The 15,088-nt window shown below is 39.6% G+C and overlaps 1 long non-coding RNA gene across 2 annotated transcripts; it reads left to right on the top strand.

The window, feature by feature from the left end:
- The first annotated feature begins 7,119 nt into the window (after positions 1-7,119).
- Positions 7,120-14,631, top strand: LOC113953772. 2 transcript variants are annotated; one of them, XR_003530009.1, is made up of 3 exons: positions 7,120-7,207; positions 8,529-8,623; positions 14,434-14,631. It is a non-coding gene; the product is annotated as an uncharacterized LOC113953772 (long non-coding RNA). The 2 variants fall into 2 exon arrangements; XR_003530010.1 differs by lacking the exons at positions 7,120-7,207; positions 8,529-8,623 and adding exons at positions 10,170-10,273; positions 13,240-13,634.
- Positions 14,632-15,088: the final 457 nt, after the last annotated feature.

The following is a 15,088-nucleotide window of genomic DNA, read 5'->3' as shown; positions in this document are numbered from 1 at the left end:
AAACCATTCTATGATTCTATGATATTCTTAATCCCATGCTGTTTCTCTTGTCAGTGGCAAAGGGATTATTGATGAGATTCTCAGGGCTGACTAGAAGGCTGAGCTATTTAGCTGCCATTGAAATTAATGACAGTTGCAAGCCTGAACCTGCCAGCCGGCTTTGGGAAAGCCAGCTTCTCCCTGTCTGTTTACAGGAGAGCACTGATGTAAGAAGTTATAAAGTAGCAGAGGATGCAGTAGTGTTCAGTTGCTGCAGAAGCTAAAGAGAATTAGATGCTCTTTTTTTTTTTGGTCAGATTTCCCAGCTGCTGTAAACTGGCTGCTCTGCCGAAGTCAATAGAGCAATACCAGTTTGCTCCAGCTCAGGATTTGAGTCTTTCAGAGTATATGCCACTCCCTTTGCAGGAAAGTGAAACAGCAGTGAATAAGGAAAAAGATCTTGCAGGTAGGGAACTTTAATAAATAAAAATATATTAACAAAAATCAATGCAGGGCCTTGCCTCTGTCAGCATTTGTTCTGTGTTTGTGTGTCTGTCCTGACCCATTCCTTCTTTGTTCACCGAGATTGCATCTGCATCTCTATGGTAACTAATGAATGATTATTTAATTTACCAATCTCTGGATGCAGCAATTTAGTGTTTAAAATATTCCAACACTGTCTGTCATACATATATGCACAACCACATACAATCTGTCACACAGGAAATACTATAGGTGCTTGATATTCATATTTTAAGCTAAATCTGTTTACCTATCTCTCCAAATGGGACATGCGAGCTTTATCTGCTGTGGTGATGGCCACAAGCTAAACAGTATGTGCAGATAAATGTAGTTTTATTATTTCATGTTTGCTGTCTGTATGTGTCAGCTACCACCCAGTACACCTCAAATGAAGGCAGCACTGTGTACATCCCAGAGGATTTCTGCCCAACTCCCAGGTCTTAAGAGTTACTGAGTGTTCACAGGAAGTTTTCAGAAGAAAAATGGTATTTCATGTTTGTAAGAGCCAATCTAAAAATGTTATTTTGGAGGAATGGAAAGGAAAGGACAATTGTCAGTCACTAGCTTTTCAAAGGGATGGTGTGCCTTCAGCCATCTGAGGTCTTCAAGAAAAAGATAAGTAGTTGCTGGAGGAATGCTAGGGCAGCTACATGCTCTTCCTTGGGGCTGATGTAGGTGAGCACTGACTGGGAAAGATAGATCAGCATCTGCTTTCATTGTGTTTTCTCTCAGCTCTCTGCTGATTTCAGTCTTTGACGAGCTGGAGACTTTCAGAAGATCCCCAGACACCCAGGCACATTTTTACTTGAAGGGGACTTGGTTTTATTCTATCCTAAAGAATTGTGCAGCTGACTTTTAATCTGCAAAGGGAATACATTCTCAGTACAATATACTCCTGCTACAAGTGAAGCAGATAGTTTTAATGAAGTTACTGGTTTGGTTGTTTTTTGGTTTTTTTTAATCTTGACTGCTTGAGGAAATGGGCGCGGAAGGGTGAAGGGACAAGAGTCACAGTATACATCCAGGCATTATATGGTCTTATGTCTGCTGAGTGGCTGCAAAAGAAGTGACATTTCCCTCCTGGACCTGACCATTTCAGAGGCACTTTGCTCAGGGCCTGGGGAGGGACATTTGCCTGGGCTTGAGGAGAAGGAGGAGATTTCAGATACTCTGGGAAGAGCTGTGAGAAGTTTAATGCTACACAGTCCTCCAGCTCTGCTCAGGTGGGAAACCACAGCAAATTGGACTGCACAGATACCATGTTGCCCATGAGCTGCAGAAGGTAGCCTTCTTTTGACCATCTTTTGAGCAATCCTGGGATACTCACAGGTAAAAATTCCAGGCTGCAGGCAGTTGTTCCTACATCACTTAGCTGGATGTGTGTAGAAGTATGTATGCAGACTGTATTTGTAATGGCACAACTCAGAAACAGCTGGTTTGGATACGTGCAGCTGAAATCTTCTGGGTACACTCCACTTTGCGCAGCTAAGTGGCCCTAAGAGTAGCTTTTGGCATGGTGGATACACTTCATTGCAGTTTCATTTCTGAAACAGCAGGACCAAAGACTCCTATATCATGTTGATATATAAGTGTGCAGTGATCCAGACAGGTAGTTTTATTGCGGGTTACATGAAACAATAACTGGTTGTATGATGGCCCCCAGTTAACCTGTGGTACGGTGAAAGCAGGGGCACTAGAATAGAATGAACTGTTATATCCCAAGGTTGATTTAAGGTTAAAATGGAACCTAGATCCACCCAAACTGCAAAACTGTGTGGTCCCTCTGCAATAAATGTTTCATTTCATTGCCCATATCCAAAGCAGGCTGCTTTAAAAAACCCTCCTGTTCGTGAATCCTGATCCTCGCTGAGCATGAAGCAGTAGAGCTCTGGTAAAAAGATATGCAAAGTACAAACCTTGCAACTTCTCAGCTCCTGCAGCTTTCTCCAAGACTATATTAAACCTGTATGTCTGTTCCCAAACTCCAAGGAGCCTCATTTACTCTGGGCTTGCTTTAGAAGCCCCTACAGTTCAGGGCATGCCCATTATGTGCTGCACTGAAGCTGTGTGCTCACTTGGAAGCTATTGAGTGTCCCAAAAGAAAATTACAGCCATCTTACAGGGATGAGTCATCTCATACCGCTGTGTGAGACATGATTTTCTAGTTGTACACAACTTTGAAGTTTAAAAAAACCTCAAGCCCTTTTCTGTTCTGTATAGGGATGAAACCAAGATCTTTCTATTTTAATGGAAAAAAATGCAGAAACAAAGCAAGATCCTCACTTAGCATAGCAAACAGTTCATTAATCAACTCACTTCAGGTGAAAAAGATTCAACATTGCCCACCTCCCACATTCCAGAAAAATTCTGTGACCACAGAAATATTAAGGATCTCCTTCACAATCTTCAATTGTTTTTTAAATGCAAAATGGAACAGTGCCAACCTGTGAAAGTCAGAGGCTGATTTGGTAGGTAGTTAATAGCTTGGTGATTTATGGTACCTGCCTAGTACACGGGGGTCCTAAGTTCAAGTCTGTGAGAACCCAGGACTTCAGGCTATTGTCAATTCTAAGCCTCTCTTGAGTTTTGACCATAAATCACACCCTAGAGATGAAAAATCTTTCCTGGCAAAAGTTCTGGCAATGCTACTATGTTTGCCTGCAAAATGCACACTTGTTTCAGTCACTTTCTAGTTTCTGATTAAAAAACATTTCACTGAAAAACTTTATGAACTATCTCAAAGTGTTTGACAGCATTGGATCTTCCAAGAAACTCAGAAAAATTAAATGAATTTTACGGTATTTTGGATTTCAAAGTCTTTTGGTAGATGTTCATACACCCTTTTTTTTTCAGGGTGGTTAATTTTTTATGACTTGATAGTATTTGCACTGTGTAGGATAAAGAAAGAGAATTTCTGAATCATGAAAAATTTACACCTCTTTGTGGATTAAAAGTGAGAGGAAATAGCTATTTCCTCCCATTTTTAGTACAGCAAATTAAGAGAAATCTAATAGAGTACTTGATGCCACAAAAGCATCTCGGTGGGCTGATGATAATTTTGATGGCTTTACTAGCATTCACGTGGGCAGATTAAAAATTGCATCAACTATAAAAGCAGAGAGGCTGTTCTAGTGCCTGTGGTGACCTCTGGCATAGCAGAGACCAGGGGTTCTTGTGCTGACCTGGTTGGTAAAGGTCTACTGTAGCTCTTCTTGCTCCTAAGCGAGCTGCCCCACTCGTTTTCTGACCCAAAGGCTCTCCTCTGCCTTCAGAAGAGACATGTCTTCTCAGAGAGCTCCTGTTTGAGATTTCTCAGCTCTTAAACAAATAAGAAATGTTGATAAATCTTTAAAAAATCCTTCCCTTCAACTCTTTGTCAGACTGAAGACATAAATAACACTGGCAGCCCCATTCCAAGTGCTTTTGCCCAAGACAAGTCCTATCTCAGCTACTGAGAAGTGGCATTTTTCATTTTGCCCAAGGGAGTCACTTAACCCCTTCTCAGCTGCTGGCTGCAGCCTGTCACAGAGAATTTGTGGTCCTGATTTCAGCAGATCAACACAAAGCTGACTGAGGGCTGTAAGACAATGCTTGAGCCTTACTTTTATGAATAAGACTAGTAAGTGAAAAGCATAAAGAGAATTTAATCTGCCTGTCTGCTTGTGGATACTGTACCAATGGAGAGAAAATCAGTTCAGGTGGAACAGTGAAGATGCTGTAGTCAGGCTGAATCAAGGAGCAAGAAAGTGTGGTCTTGGCAGCAGTGCTGTAAGTGCTGGCTAGAAGGATATGTCAAAAGGACTGCCTGCATACAGTGGATTCAAAGTGGGAGCATTTCCTTCTCCCCACACTGAAGCTGTCTCTGTGCAGAACAGTAGCAAGGTGGTGCAGAGATGGCATGGTGGTGCCTCAGCCCTGCGCCTGAGAAACATGCACTTGGCTTGTGTCAACCAGGCACATTAGCACAGATGTTGCGTGCCCTGTACTCCCTGGGCCTTTGCTGCCTCTTGAGCTAGCTCAGGTATCTCTGCTGCACACCTCCCTGCACAATGGAGGCATTTCCTTGGGGCTAAAGGAAAACCCTTTGGGGACTGTAGCTTGCATTGATCAAGGAAATTGCCTGCATGTGGACGTGGGTATACGACTGTTGTGTGTGTAACTAATCTGTTCTGTGCCTTGAGATCATGCCTGAACTGTCATTTCTGTGCTTTTGGTTTCTTCCTGTGTTTGAGAGTGAGATCACTAGCTTATATTTTTATCTCTACTTAAATATCCTTAAAACAAATTTTTTACTTAACTGTCTTTACTCAAAACTCCAGTGTTCATGACTAGAGTCAGCATTTTTAGTTAGTTTTCCACTTAGGAAGCACTGATAAAATATGAACAAGGGCATAAGGGTCCTTTTGCTTTCTGAGTACGAGCTAGCAGAGCTAAGCTTTCTTTGTGAGCTTCTGAAGTAGCCAGGGACACAAGAGAGATGAATACACTTTAATGTTGTTCCTCTCAAGTGTCACCTTGGGGTGACTTCTTACTTATAAAACTGCTTGGGGTTCTCTCAAGCTAAGATCACTCCAAGGCAACACTTTTGATCAGGGATGACAGTGAAGTACATCCACTGAGGCATAATGTTATATGTGTCCTGCACAATAAATAGCAGGGGCAATCCACAGCAAATCACTATGGCTATCACACAGCACTGCTGTCTGTCCCATGGGCCTCCCACAGCAGTCAGGACGTGCTAGTGGCCTCCCCCAGTACCATTTGTCAAACTGGGGTTCAAGTTTCAAAGACAAAAAGAGCAGTGTCCTGAAATGCTGGTTGCGTTTTGTCTGTCTGTTGGACTTTCATTTATTTCCTAACACTCCAGCAATAAACAGCTTTGCTTTGTTTTTCCCTGTTTTCACTGGCTGTCTATTATTGCCTGGTATGAATATTTTCAATACTCTTTCCTTCTTCTTGCCAAGCACAGTCACAGGGGAGGTGGAACAGGCTTAGGCTGGTAGCAGTCTCTCTGTGCCTCTGCTTCTTTGCAGAATGGGGAAATGATGCCTCTTTCTTTTGCCATTTTTTGCCACATCATGTTGAATTGCTGCTCTATGCTGCGGAAAAAACAGACTCTCTTAATTTTCTCTTTTTCCACTGCTAGGCTGTAATACTGAAGTGTAAAAATCTGAGTCTGTTTCCAAGCTGATGGGAAGAGGAATGTACTGTCCACTCAGGATGGTGTATACTGAGCACAAATAAGGGTTGATATACAGTTTAAACAGTGTATTTAAACAATGAATCCTGTCTGAACATCAGAAAACACTTTTCTTTTACTGTGAGAATGACTGAGCACTGGCACAAGTTGCCCAGGGAGGTGGTGGAGTCTCCATCCTTGAAGATATCTAAATGCCATCTGGACATGGTCCTGGGCAATCAGCACTAGGTGGCCCTGCTTGAGCAGAGGAGTTGGACTAGGTGACCTCCAGAGGTCCCTTCCAACTTCAGCCCCTCTAGGATCCTGTGATTGCAGACTTCAGGTTATTTGTTATAGCCATAATTCTATCAGGTCAGAAGGGAGAAAAGGTTTGTGAGTAGAGAAGTTTTATTTTTAATAGACCAATAATGTTAGAAAAAAAATGGTCAGAATTTTGGATACATGCTTTCATCACCTTCTGTGCACCTAAAATATTGGACATTTTTATAAATACGGTATTTATTTTAACAAAACATACTAACTTAATCCACACAAAATTTTTAGCTTAATATAAGCACATGCCTACAGTGCAGATCCTGATAGCCCTCATAATTATGGAGAAAGGTGAATCCCTTCATAACTTAGGAACGTGAGCCATGTGCATCTGTGCCAGAGATACCTGTCCCTGATACCAATAGCTGCTTTTTCCAGAGGAAAACCCTCAACATTCAGATGTGGAAGTGGAAAGCCCTCAGGAAACAAAGGAAAAAAGAATGTTCACTGCCAGTTTGGGTCAGTTTATCAGAAAGTTGCTTCTGGTTAATATGTTCAGATATAAATGGTCTGAAGGAGTAGGGAAATTTTTAGCAGAATTGTTGGATTAGGCTTTTTGGATCATCTAAGATCCCTATGACATATGTGTGACCAGAAAGATATTCCAGTGAACAATATGAAATTACAAGCATGAAGCACTTGCAAGATATAAGCGAGTGAAAGGCTCAGTCATGAACTCTATAAAATACATAGCAAAGCAGGGGCTACATTATCCTTTTCAGATCAGTGTTACTGGAAATTGCCTCATCTACAGCCAGTCATTGGAGTCTCCTCTTCCTCAGCCTTGCTGTTTAGTCCCATACTGACCCAGTGTGTTTCTGACATATTTCCACAATGTTTAAATAGCACCTCCTCTCAAATATGAGCAGTTTACCAGAAAGTGATGCCCCTCTCCAGGAAAAGCTGTGACTTGATGCTAAAAAAGATTGACTTAGTGAAATGCACCGAGAGATGCAGAGGTGTGGAAGACAGGAAAAGAAGAAAAAGGTAGAGAGGCCATTTTGTGGCTTGCAGATTGACTTATTTAATGACATTTTCATTAACAGTTCTTTCTGCTAAATACCATGAGTTTCTCTCTTTAGAGCTGTCTACATTAATAATGAGTGACTCCACTGGGAAGTGATTTACATAAAACATGCTTCTCTTGTTATAGACAGGAGCTTTGTACTGGGCTAGAGAGACGAGGAGAGGAAGGTAAGTGCACTCTGAAAATGAAGGGCAGTTTCCTATGTTGAGTCATGAGCACCCATGAAAAATCACCATCCCCCATGCTACCACCTTGGCCCGAAATGTCTCCCAGCTCAGAGTCCTACTGCATCGAGGTGGATGTTTTTACACAGGTGTGACACAGAGTGCTGTGGTGGAAAGGTTGGGATCAGCCGATGCATATAAACTCTGCAGAGGAGCTGTAGACAGGAGTAAAATCAGCTTTCCCCGAAGAGCCTTTTCTGCACATTTTGTATTACTTCTGCAGTGCAAAGCGATTGGGGCCTCTGATCACAGCCTTCTGCATTTCTTCAGCCTTAAGTGTCAGAGAAATAGGTTCATATTTTGTGATCTGTCAAGTTCCAGACAGACACCAATGTGAAAATGTGACAACTAGAAAACAGAAAATGAAATACCACTTTTTTTTTTTTTAAATTCCTAAAAATTTATTTGTTCAATTTCTTCCTAAATGTGACTGAGACATTACGTTATGGCTTTTTCTCTAAGTTGGATACAAGACAGTCTGGACCATTTGTTGCTAAGTCATCCCTGATGTGTTTTTTCTTATGGATGAAACAGTCTATGTTGACTCATAAATAAAGAGATGTACAGCTTCTGAACTTCTTCCCCCAAAGTTACAATAAATTCATAGAAAACATATTGCTGAGACTGTACTCTCAAAGTGGATTCCAGTTAAAGTAGATAACAAGTGAGATCTCAGTTAAGTTGAGCTTTCTAAGAGTTAGTGACCTAAGCTGTTCAATGTATACTTTCTTAGAGGACAACCTACAAAATGGCTTAGCTCTCTTATCTAAGCCACCTATTTTAGGATGAAATTTGGGTTCTGAGGGTTCTTATCTCTCTCCATTGGCTATGAAGAAAGCTTGGTGACTTAGCTTAGAACCTGAAGAATTTCAAAGGCTATCTTGGTAGCTTGAGACATTTTTTAAAGAGAGGACAGAATAGTTTGGAAATGGAAGTATAGCTCCCATGAGTTTAGTTAAATTTTTTTATTTTTATTTATATACATATACAAGTAAACTATATACAAATAAGATATATACACTTAGCATGCTTTCAAGGGAAAAATAAGATTGCCCACAAAGAATCTTTGAAAAGGCAAAAATGATAATATGTTACCTGTGGTGAACATTTATGTCACTGAAATGATTTGTAGATACAGTCAAGAACCTTGATTTCTGCAAAAAGAACATCTTAGACCACTGGAAACCTACTTAGAGGAAAATAAGGCATCATTTGTACATAATTAAGTAAACATTTTCTATTCCTCACATCTCCATGGAAATAGATGTGTTGTTCATCTCATTTTTCTGGTGCTTCCAAGAGAAAGACTAGCCTGACAATGCCATTAAGAATCACAGAAGAAATCAAAGACTTTGGAAGGTAAGAACTTTTACTTCATGGACGCTGGTTAGTTTGATAGTTGGAAAATAATGACTGTTGATGAAAACTTATACTGGTACCTGGATTCATGTCACATAAATTGCCAATAAAAATTCAGTTTTTGCTTTTTAATTGATAAATTTCATTTTGGAGTAGTTAGGAGGGCAGTCTTGTGTTCTCAGTCATGATGTCTTCTGTGAAATTACATACAGACAAAAGAAATTTGTCCAAATATGTTTATTTGCTGAGTTTGAGCTTGTATTGAACCCAGACTATCCTTTCAGCAAAACAAATTACAAGAGCTGCCATTCAAATTGTTTTATACTTTACCTTCCTTTTCTTTCTAAATTCTATTCCAGCTAAAAGTCAAAAATCTAAAAAGTAAAGTATTCATGATTTTCGGGGGGGATTGTGCAGATCAACATTTCTGGTAAATTGACTGAAATGTAATGTAAGCTTCTGATTCTTTAAGTAGCCTCGATGAAATGTTAACAGTTCTTCTGTATTGTATCTGTAACGAAGTGGGAAGATTAGAAGTGAGGTTTGGCTTCAGCAGATCGTATTGTTGTCTTTTAAATTAGTTTTGCTCTGGGCACAGTGCCTGTAGTTTTCTTAATCTGTTAAACCTTTTTTGGTAAATTAATAATTTGGACAATGATGAATATAAATAATTTACATCTACAGCTTTCATGTCGTATGTTTGCTGAGCTGGATTTACAAAGGCATCAAGCCAGGATGTAATTCCTGACTTTATTAGGTTATGAAACAGAATCTAGCCAGAAGATATAATGTCCTTAAGCTGTAACATCAGCAGCAACAGACAGACCTTAATGTTGCTGGACCTAATGGAATTAAATTTCATGTATGCTTAATGAATGCAAATGCCACTTAATTTTTACAGCTCGAGTTGTAATACATTGCATGTGACACGTCTGCTCCTGAAAAAAATATTCAAATGTGTGATTCTTACACCCAGTGTCCAATTTCAGCACTGTAAAATGTATCCTCTTAGGGAAGAGGGACTGGAGAAACATGCCAGCAATATTACTGCATAATTTAAAGCAGCCACTAAAGAGAAATGTTAAAATATGCACCAGGCAATTACAAGTGTTGTATATGTTTTTATTCTCCTTTGCTGCTGTTCAACAAGGAGTAGTAAAAAGATTTAGAGCAAGTGGCAACCATAGCAACAAGAAATTTTTGGTCCAACCTGGTGCTGTATAATTTCTGGCAAAGAAACATTTCTGCATACTCTGTAAGGTGTTGATATCTGTAAGATATGTGCAGTGCTTTCAGTTCTGCCTCTCAGGAACTAGTCCCACAGAGGTACGTGAGAGCCAGTTTTGGTGCAAGCCCAAGCAGAAGTGATTTACAATTGGGTTTTACCAGAGCTGGTCGTGACACTTGTATGGTAGTCCCTTGGGTTTGTTAATTATTGATAGAGATAATAAGTCCCATTATGCTCCCTGTGAGAGAGAAGGGAAATAGATGTGAAGTGGAAGAAGGTTTCTATCCCTTACCAGTCCCCTTCTCCATCCAGCTGTGGCTGTGAGAAAACCCAAGCAGAGCTTTGTTCTTCAGACCTGATCACACCAACTACCCTGCTCTGGGGGGTATGAAGGCCCCGTCAAACACAGCTCCCCAGTAGTGGTAAATACCAGAGTGACTCTGTCTTTAAACTTTTTTGTTTGCTTGCAGACAGCTAAGTGGGCAATTACCCTAAAAACAAGTAAGTGAAAACTCAAGGGTGAGATGCAAACTCAATTTTATATGTGGAGAGCTCAGAAAATGTATTCAGTTGATTAGTTGCTGTGCATTTTATAAAACAAAGTGGGTGTCATGATATTGAAGATTATGGCAGACATAGTAGTCACAAAGAAGTCTAGCTACTGACTGTAAACTAAGCTGTGCAAAGTCAAAAGGATCTGAGATTCACACTCAGAGAATGTTGACCTTCACAGCTAGACACCAAAATTAAATATCCATCACTTCTCATGACAAAGAGTAAATTTGCACAGTTAATTCTGAAATAAAAATGGCGACAAGATTACCATACAATGAAGAGTATGCAATATGAAAGATGTTATTCTAGAGAACATGTTAGAAACAACTGTCATTAAATGTCAGGTTTTTTCTATCTCTTTTGGAGGCAATCCTTCTACTTTATAAGATAGAGCTGTTCTACACAGTGACTTAGAGTAGGCTGAGGGCTTTTTACTCCGATTTGATGGGACAAACACATCCTCCAGTAAAGGTACTGAGGTCTGTAAGCCTCTTTTGTTCATAGCCTTGTTTTCCTTAGCTTTTCCTCTTTCACATACCCCAGGTCTGCAGATCCCAGGCTGAAAGCAACTACATGATGAGGTGCCCCTTGAAAGTCCCTTAACCAGGTATTAATTCCTGCTATTTAGTAAGTTTTACAAGCTATTTGCCCATTGCTTTTTTCCAGACGTGGGAAATTGGGGATAGGTCCCAGAGATGGTGTACGTGAAATACACACCTGACCATTTTATCTAACATTCCTTTGAAGGTTACTTATCACAAAATGCTGTGATAGCACATAGACCTCCTCCACTTCATTACACCTTAATTTGGGATCCTGAGACTATAAAATTGTTTCGTAAATTATCTGGAAATAGCTATATATGACTCTGCATCCCAGGGGAAGAAACCTCTTGCCCTTTGGCAAGACATATGAAGTTACCTATGATCAAGGCAGCACATTTTTAAATACCTTATCTCTGTATTTGCAATCGCTGTATCAAGTTACAAGGGTAGGAAGCGGAAGAAAAGCATTGCCACTTTAGAATACAGATGTTTAGAAAGGAGTGAATTAAGTGAGACAGAAATCTAGGATCTTCTACTTTCATTTTTTTCACTAACACTATTTCTTTGATAGCCTGGGATAAAAAAGGCAGAAGGTGGGTAGTATTATTTGAACAAAGATCTCAGCAATTATTACATGTGGATAGCCTTTGTATTGTGCAGATTGTTTTCCTCCACACATATTTTGTTTCTTGCATTGAAGCACTTAAAACATATCCAGCAGAGTTATACATCTGTATAAATATTTGATAACTCTAATTGTGCAGCCTGAACCACACTTTCACCCTTGGGCATGTAGTGCAAGTAAATGTGCATAGCACCTGTATATAAGTTGTTAAGGTGATCAAGGAATGTGTGAGCTTGCCTGAAGCATCAATTTAAAGCAACAGCTCTATTTGTGCTATTTCAAAATCAAGGGAAAAGTATGTTCTTATTTTATAATTAAAGAGAATTACTGTTAATGATTGCACATTACTCGTTAAATTAACATGAAAATCATCAAGTTCTCATTGTCACTTCTATTATAAACACCTGTCCTGCTAGGAATCTTTCACATGCGAAAAAGTATCAGACATGTAACAGGGTAAGAAAGAGATTTCCGGCATAAGATCATCTAAATACCATTTTGGTTCTTAGAAAAAGAATTGTTAATCATGGATTTAATTTATTTTGGAGAGAGGTGAGCTATAATTATAGCTCTTAGAAATGCATATTGCAGGATTTCTGTCTTTTATTTTCTGCTAAATGTCATTTTTCATCTGAAAAAGAAAAGCTGGCTATTTTTATTTTGAAAAAGCTGCCTCTGACTGTATATCAATAGACTCTATTCTTCATGAATTGTTGACAAATTGAAATACTAATATAAGAAAGAAAAATCTCAGTTTTTTTCCTATCCATATCCATCTTAAATGCAGAAAACCTGAGGTTATTCTTGTAGGCAGGCATAAGACCAGGGTTTCCATCCTTTGAAAAATTCTGATACTGCTAATTTTAATTCCTCATGACTTGGAGTGAAAAGTTGAGGTAGTTTGGGGGAATCACAAACTCTCCAGTCTCACAATTAGTCATAGCACTTGTTTAGTGCTGAAAGAAAAGGCTTCTTGTAGTCTTTTCTTTGTTTGCTTGTTTATTTTTACCTTCAATGTGTCCAGAAGACTGAGAATATGGGTCTTGTGGGACATTTTCTTCCAGCTCCTCTGCTTTCAATTTTTCTCCCCAGGCTGAGTGTTTTGATTGGACTGAACCTTCTTGGCCACACCACAGCCATGCATTGCCCACCTATGTGTAATGTTTCAGCCAAAGGGGCAGCATGAAAAGTGTCCTTATGTGAATGCTTATGTTGTGCTGCAGTCTTGTGTGTAGCACTGCAGCAATTCAGTTGGACACAGCTTAGTGTTGAACTGACACTCCACAAATTCATCTGAGATGTTTCTATCAAGGCTGACATGATTCAAAGGCATTTCATTTCCGTGTCTGATGAAAAAGTGAAAAATTACTTTTACCCACAGAAATTTTGATTCACAAAGAGTTTCAGTTTTAAGGACAAAGACATTTTTCCCGAACAGCATAAATCAAAGTTGTTTTCCTGTTTACAAACATCCCAGCCTTGCTTACTGGATGCCCTCCTATATTTTAGTGTAACTGCTCACCCTCAGCTGTCCTTCTCAGCTTGGTTGAGGGTAATGGAAAAGGATCCACATTAAAAAATAATAATAACACTAATTTATTGCTTTTCAAAAAGAAAAAGAATGTATGTGACAAGTATAATCTGCTTCTTTACCATGACTCAGATAATCTAGGCCAAGCCCTTGGACTTCTGCTTGCATATCTTCTCCTTCAATCTGTCATAGCACCTGGGGCCATTACCAAAATGAAGGCAGCAGGTGCCCCCAGTGGGACTCTTCTTGCTGAACATGAAAATCTCCAGTTTCCGTGAGCTGAGCTGATCACCTTGAACACCTGTTATTGTTAAGGGAAGAAATAGGCCCTGTTATGGCTCAGGTTGTTTGCTCCATCCTGGCACCTGTATCAGGACAGCAACACCATGCCCTGCAAGTGTCCTTTTGCTCTGCTGCCTGTGCAGACTCAGGGCAGCTGTCACAAGGATAAAGATCTGCGTTTTGTTAAATCAGTCAAGGAGCCTGTGAAGATGTCTTCTAACTCCAGACATAAGGAAGTATGAGAGGTATTTTAAAACTGGTAACAATCTGTCATTATAAATGCTTCACTGAAATTGGTTTGTTAGTTGTTATGCCTTGTTACGTTGACATTGTTATACTCTTAATGACACACTCTAAGCTTGAGAAATGTTAATAGCTGTGAATAAGTGAGATTCAGATCCAGGAACCATCAGCTTATGAAAGTAAAACATCTGCTTTCAGCTTCAACAGAGCTTTTTTTATAGTAAGACTATCTGGATATACAAGGCTGGACACCCATACATATATATATTTTATATATATATATATATATATATATATATATTATACTGGGCACCCATAAGTAGTTTCGGCAAATGTCTAATTTCTTAATGGCCTGGCCTCTAAGAAATTGGATCCAAGACCCATCAGAACTCTTGCACATGCATCCGTAAATCTGAGAAGGTACATTTATAGGCAGTTATATCTCTGGGGTTGTTAAGATTTTTTATTTTTTTCTAAGGGTGAAGGCCTCAGTGGCAGCTCAGAACTAAATTATATGGGCTGAGGGGTTTTCAGGTTTTTGACACAAAAATGAACTTAGCAGCTAAGGAAATGTTCTTCTGTCCCTAGCATAAAATTGGCTTTAAAATGAAGCAGAGTGAGAGAGGGGTTGGTATGGAGTCTCCAGGGATAATTAGCAGAGATTTTTTTATACTAGGAAACTACCTGCTCTTCTTCACTGGAAGAAACAATATTTGTGAAACCATTCAGCAATTTTCAATCATCTAGAATCACCTGAGATACTTAACAGCATTCTGCTTAGCCTCCTACCTCTCTCTCCAGCAGGCAATGGTCTCCCAGAAGTCCTGCATCAGATGTGGCTTGGATGTCCTAGGAGGTCTCAAATGGTGTTAGAGATGTTTGAAATACTATACATCTCACTCCAACGGAAAAAGTCCAAACCTTTCTGCTTGAGACAAAGAAATGGCATTGTAGCATCTGTGAAATGCTTTTTTTAACCATTCACCATCCTTCATAGTATCAGTAATATTTTTCTTGTATTAAAAGAAAACCAGTAAAAGCAAATGGGATTTCGGTGAATTTTTATGCATATGAATTCTAAATCAAATATTCTGAGTACACCAAATGTGCATGTTTTACTTGAGAATGACAAATATATGAGGAAATGTTAGGTTTTCTGTGGCAGAGGAAGAAGGCAGACAAACCTCTGAAGTAAAACAAACCTTTAAAGACTTTTATTCTGTAACACCATGTTTGGCTTCCTATAAAAATTACTGTGAGGAGTGCAGTTGATAAGTAGGATGTTTCTAAAAGCATTCGCTGATGTACTGAAGCATAATTTGCTGGCATAGACTTCCAATTCAGCACCATGGTGCAGCCTGCAGTGCACTTGGGTGATATTTGCAGGCCAGGCTGCCTGCTGCTGGCTGGATGGGGAGGGTGAAGCAGAGGTAGGTGGGGGTCACTCCCAGTTGCC

This window comes from Corapipo altera, unplaced genomic scaffold (assembly GCF_003945725.1).
Source record: "Corapipo altera isolate COAL_440 unplaced genomic scaffold, ASM394572v1 2c, whole genome shotgun sequence".
Lineage (NCBI taxonomy): Eukaryota > Metazoa > Chordata > Aves > Passeriformes > Pipridae > Corapipo > Corapipo altera.
The sequence above is the reverse complement of the archived record's forward strand: the minus strand, read 5'-3'. Positions and strand labels throughout refer to the sequence as shown.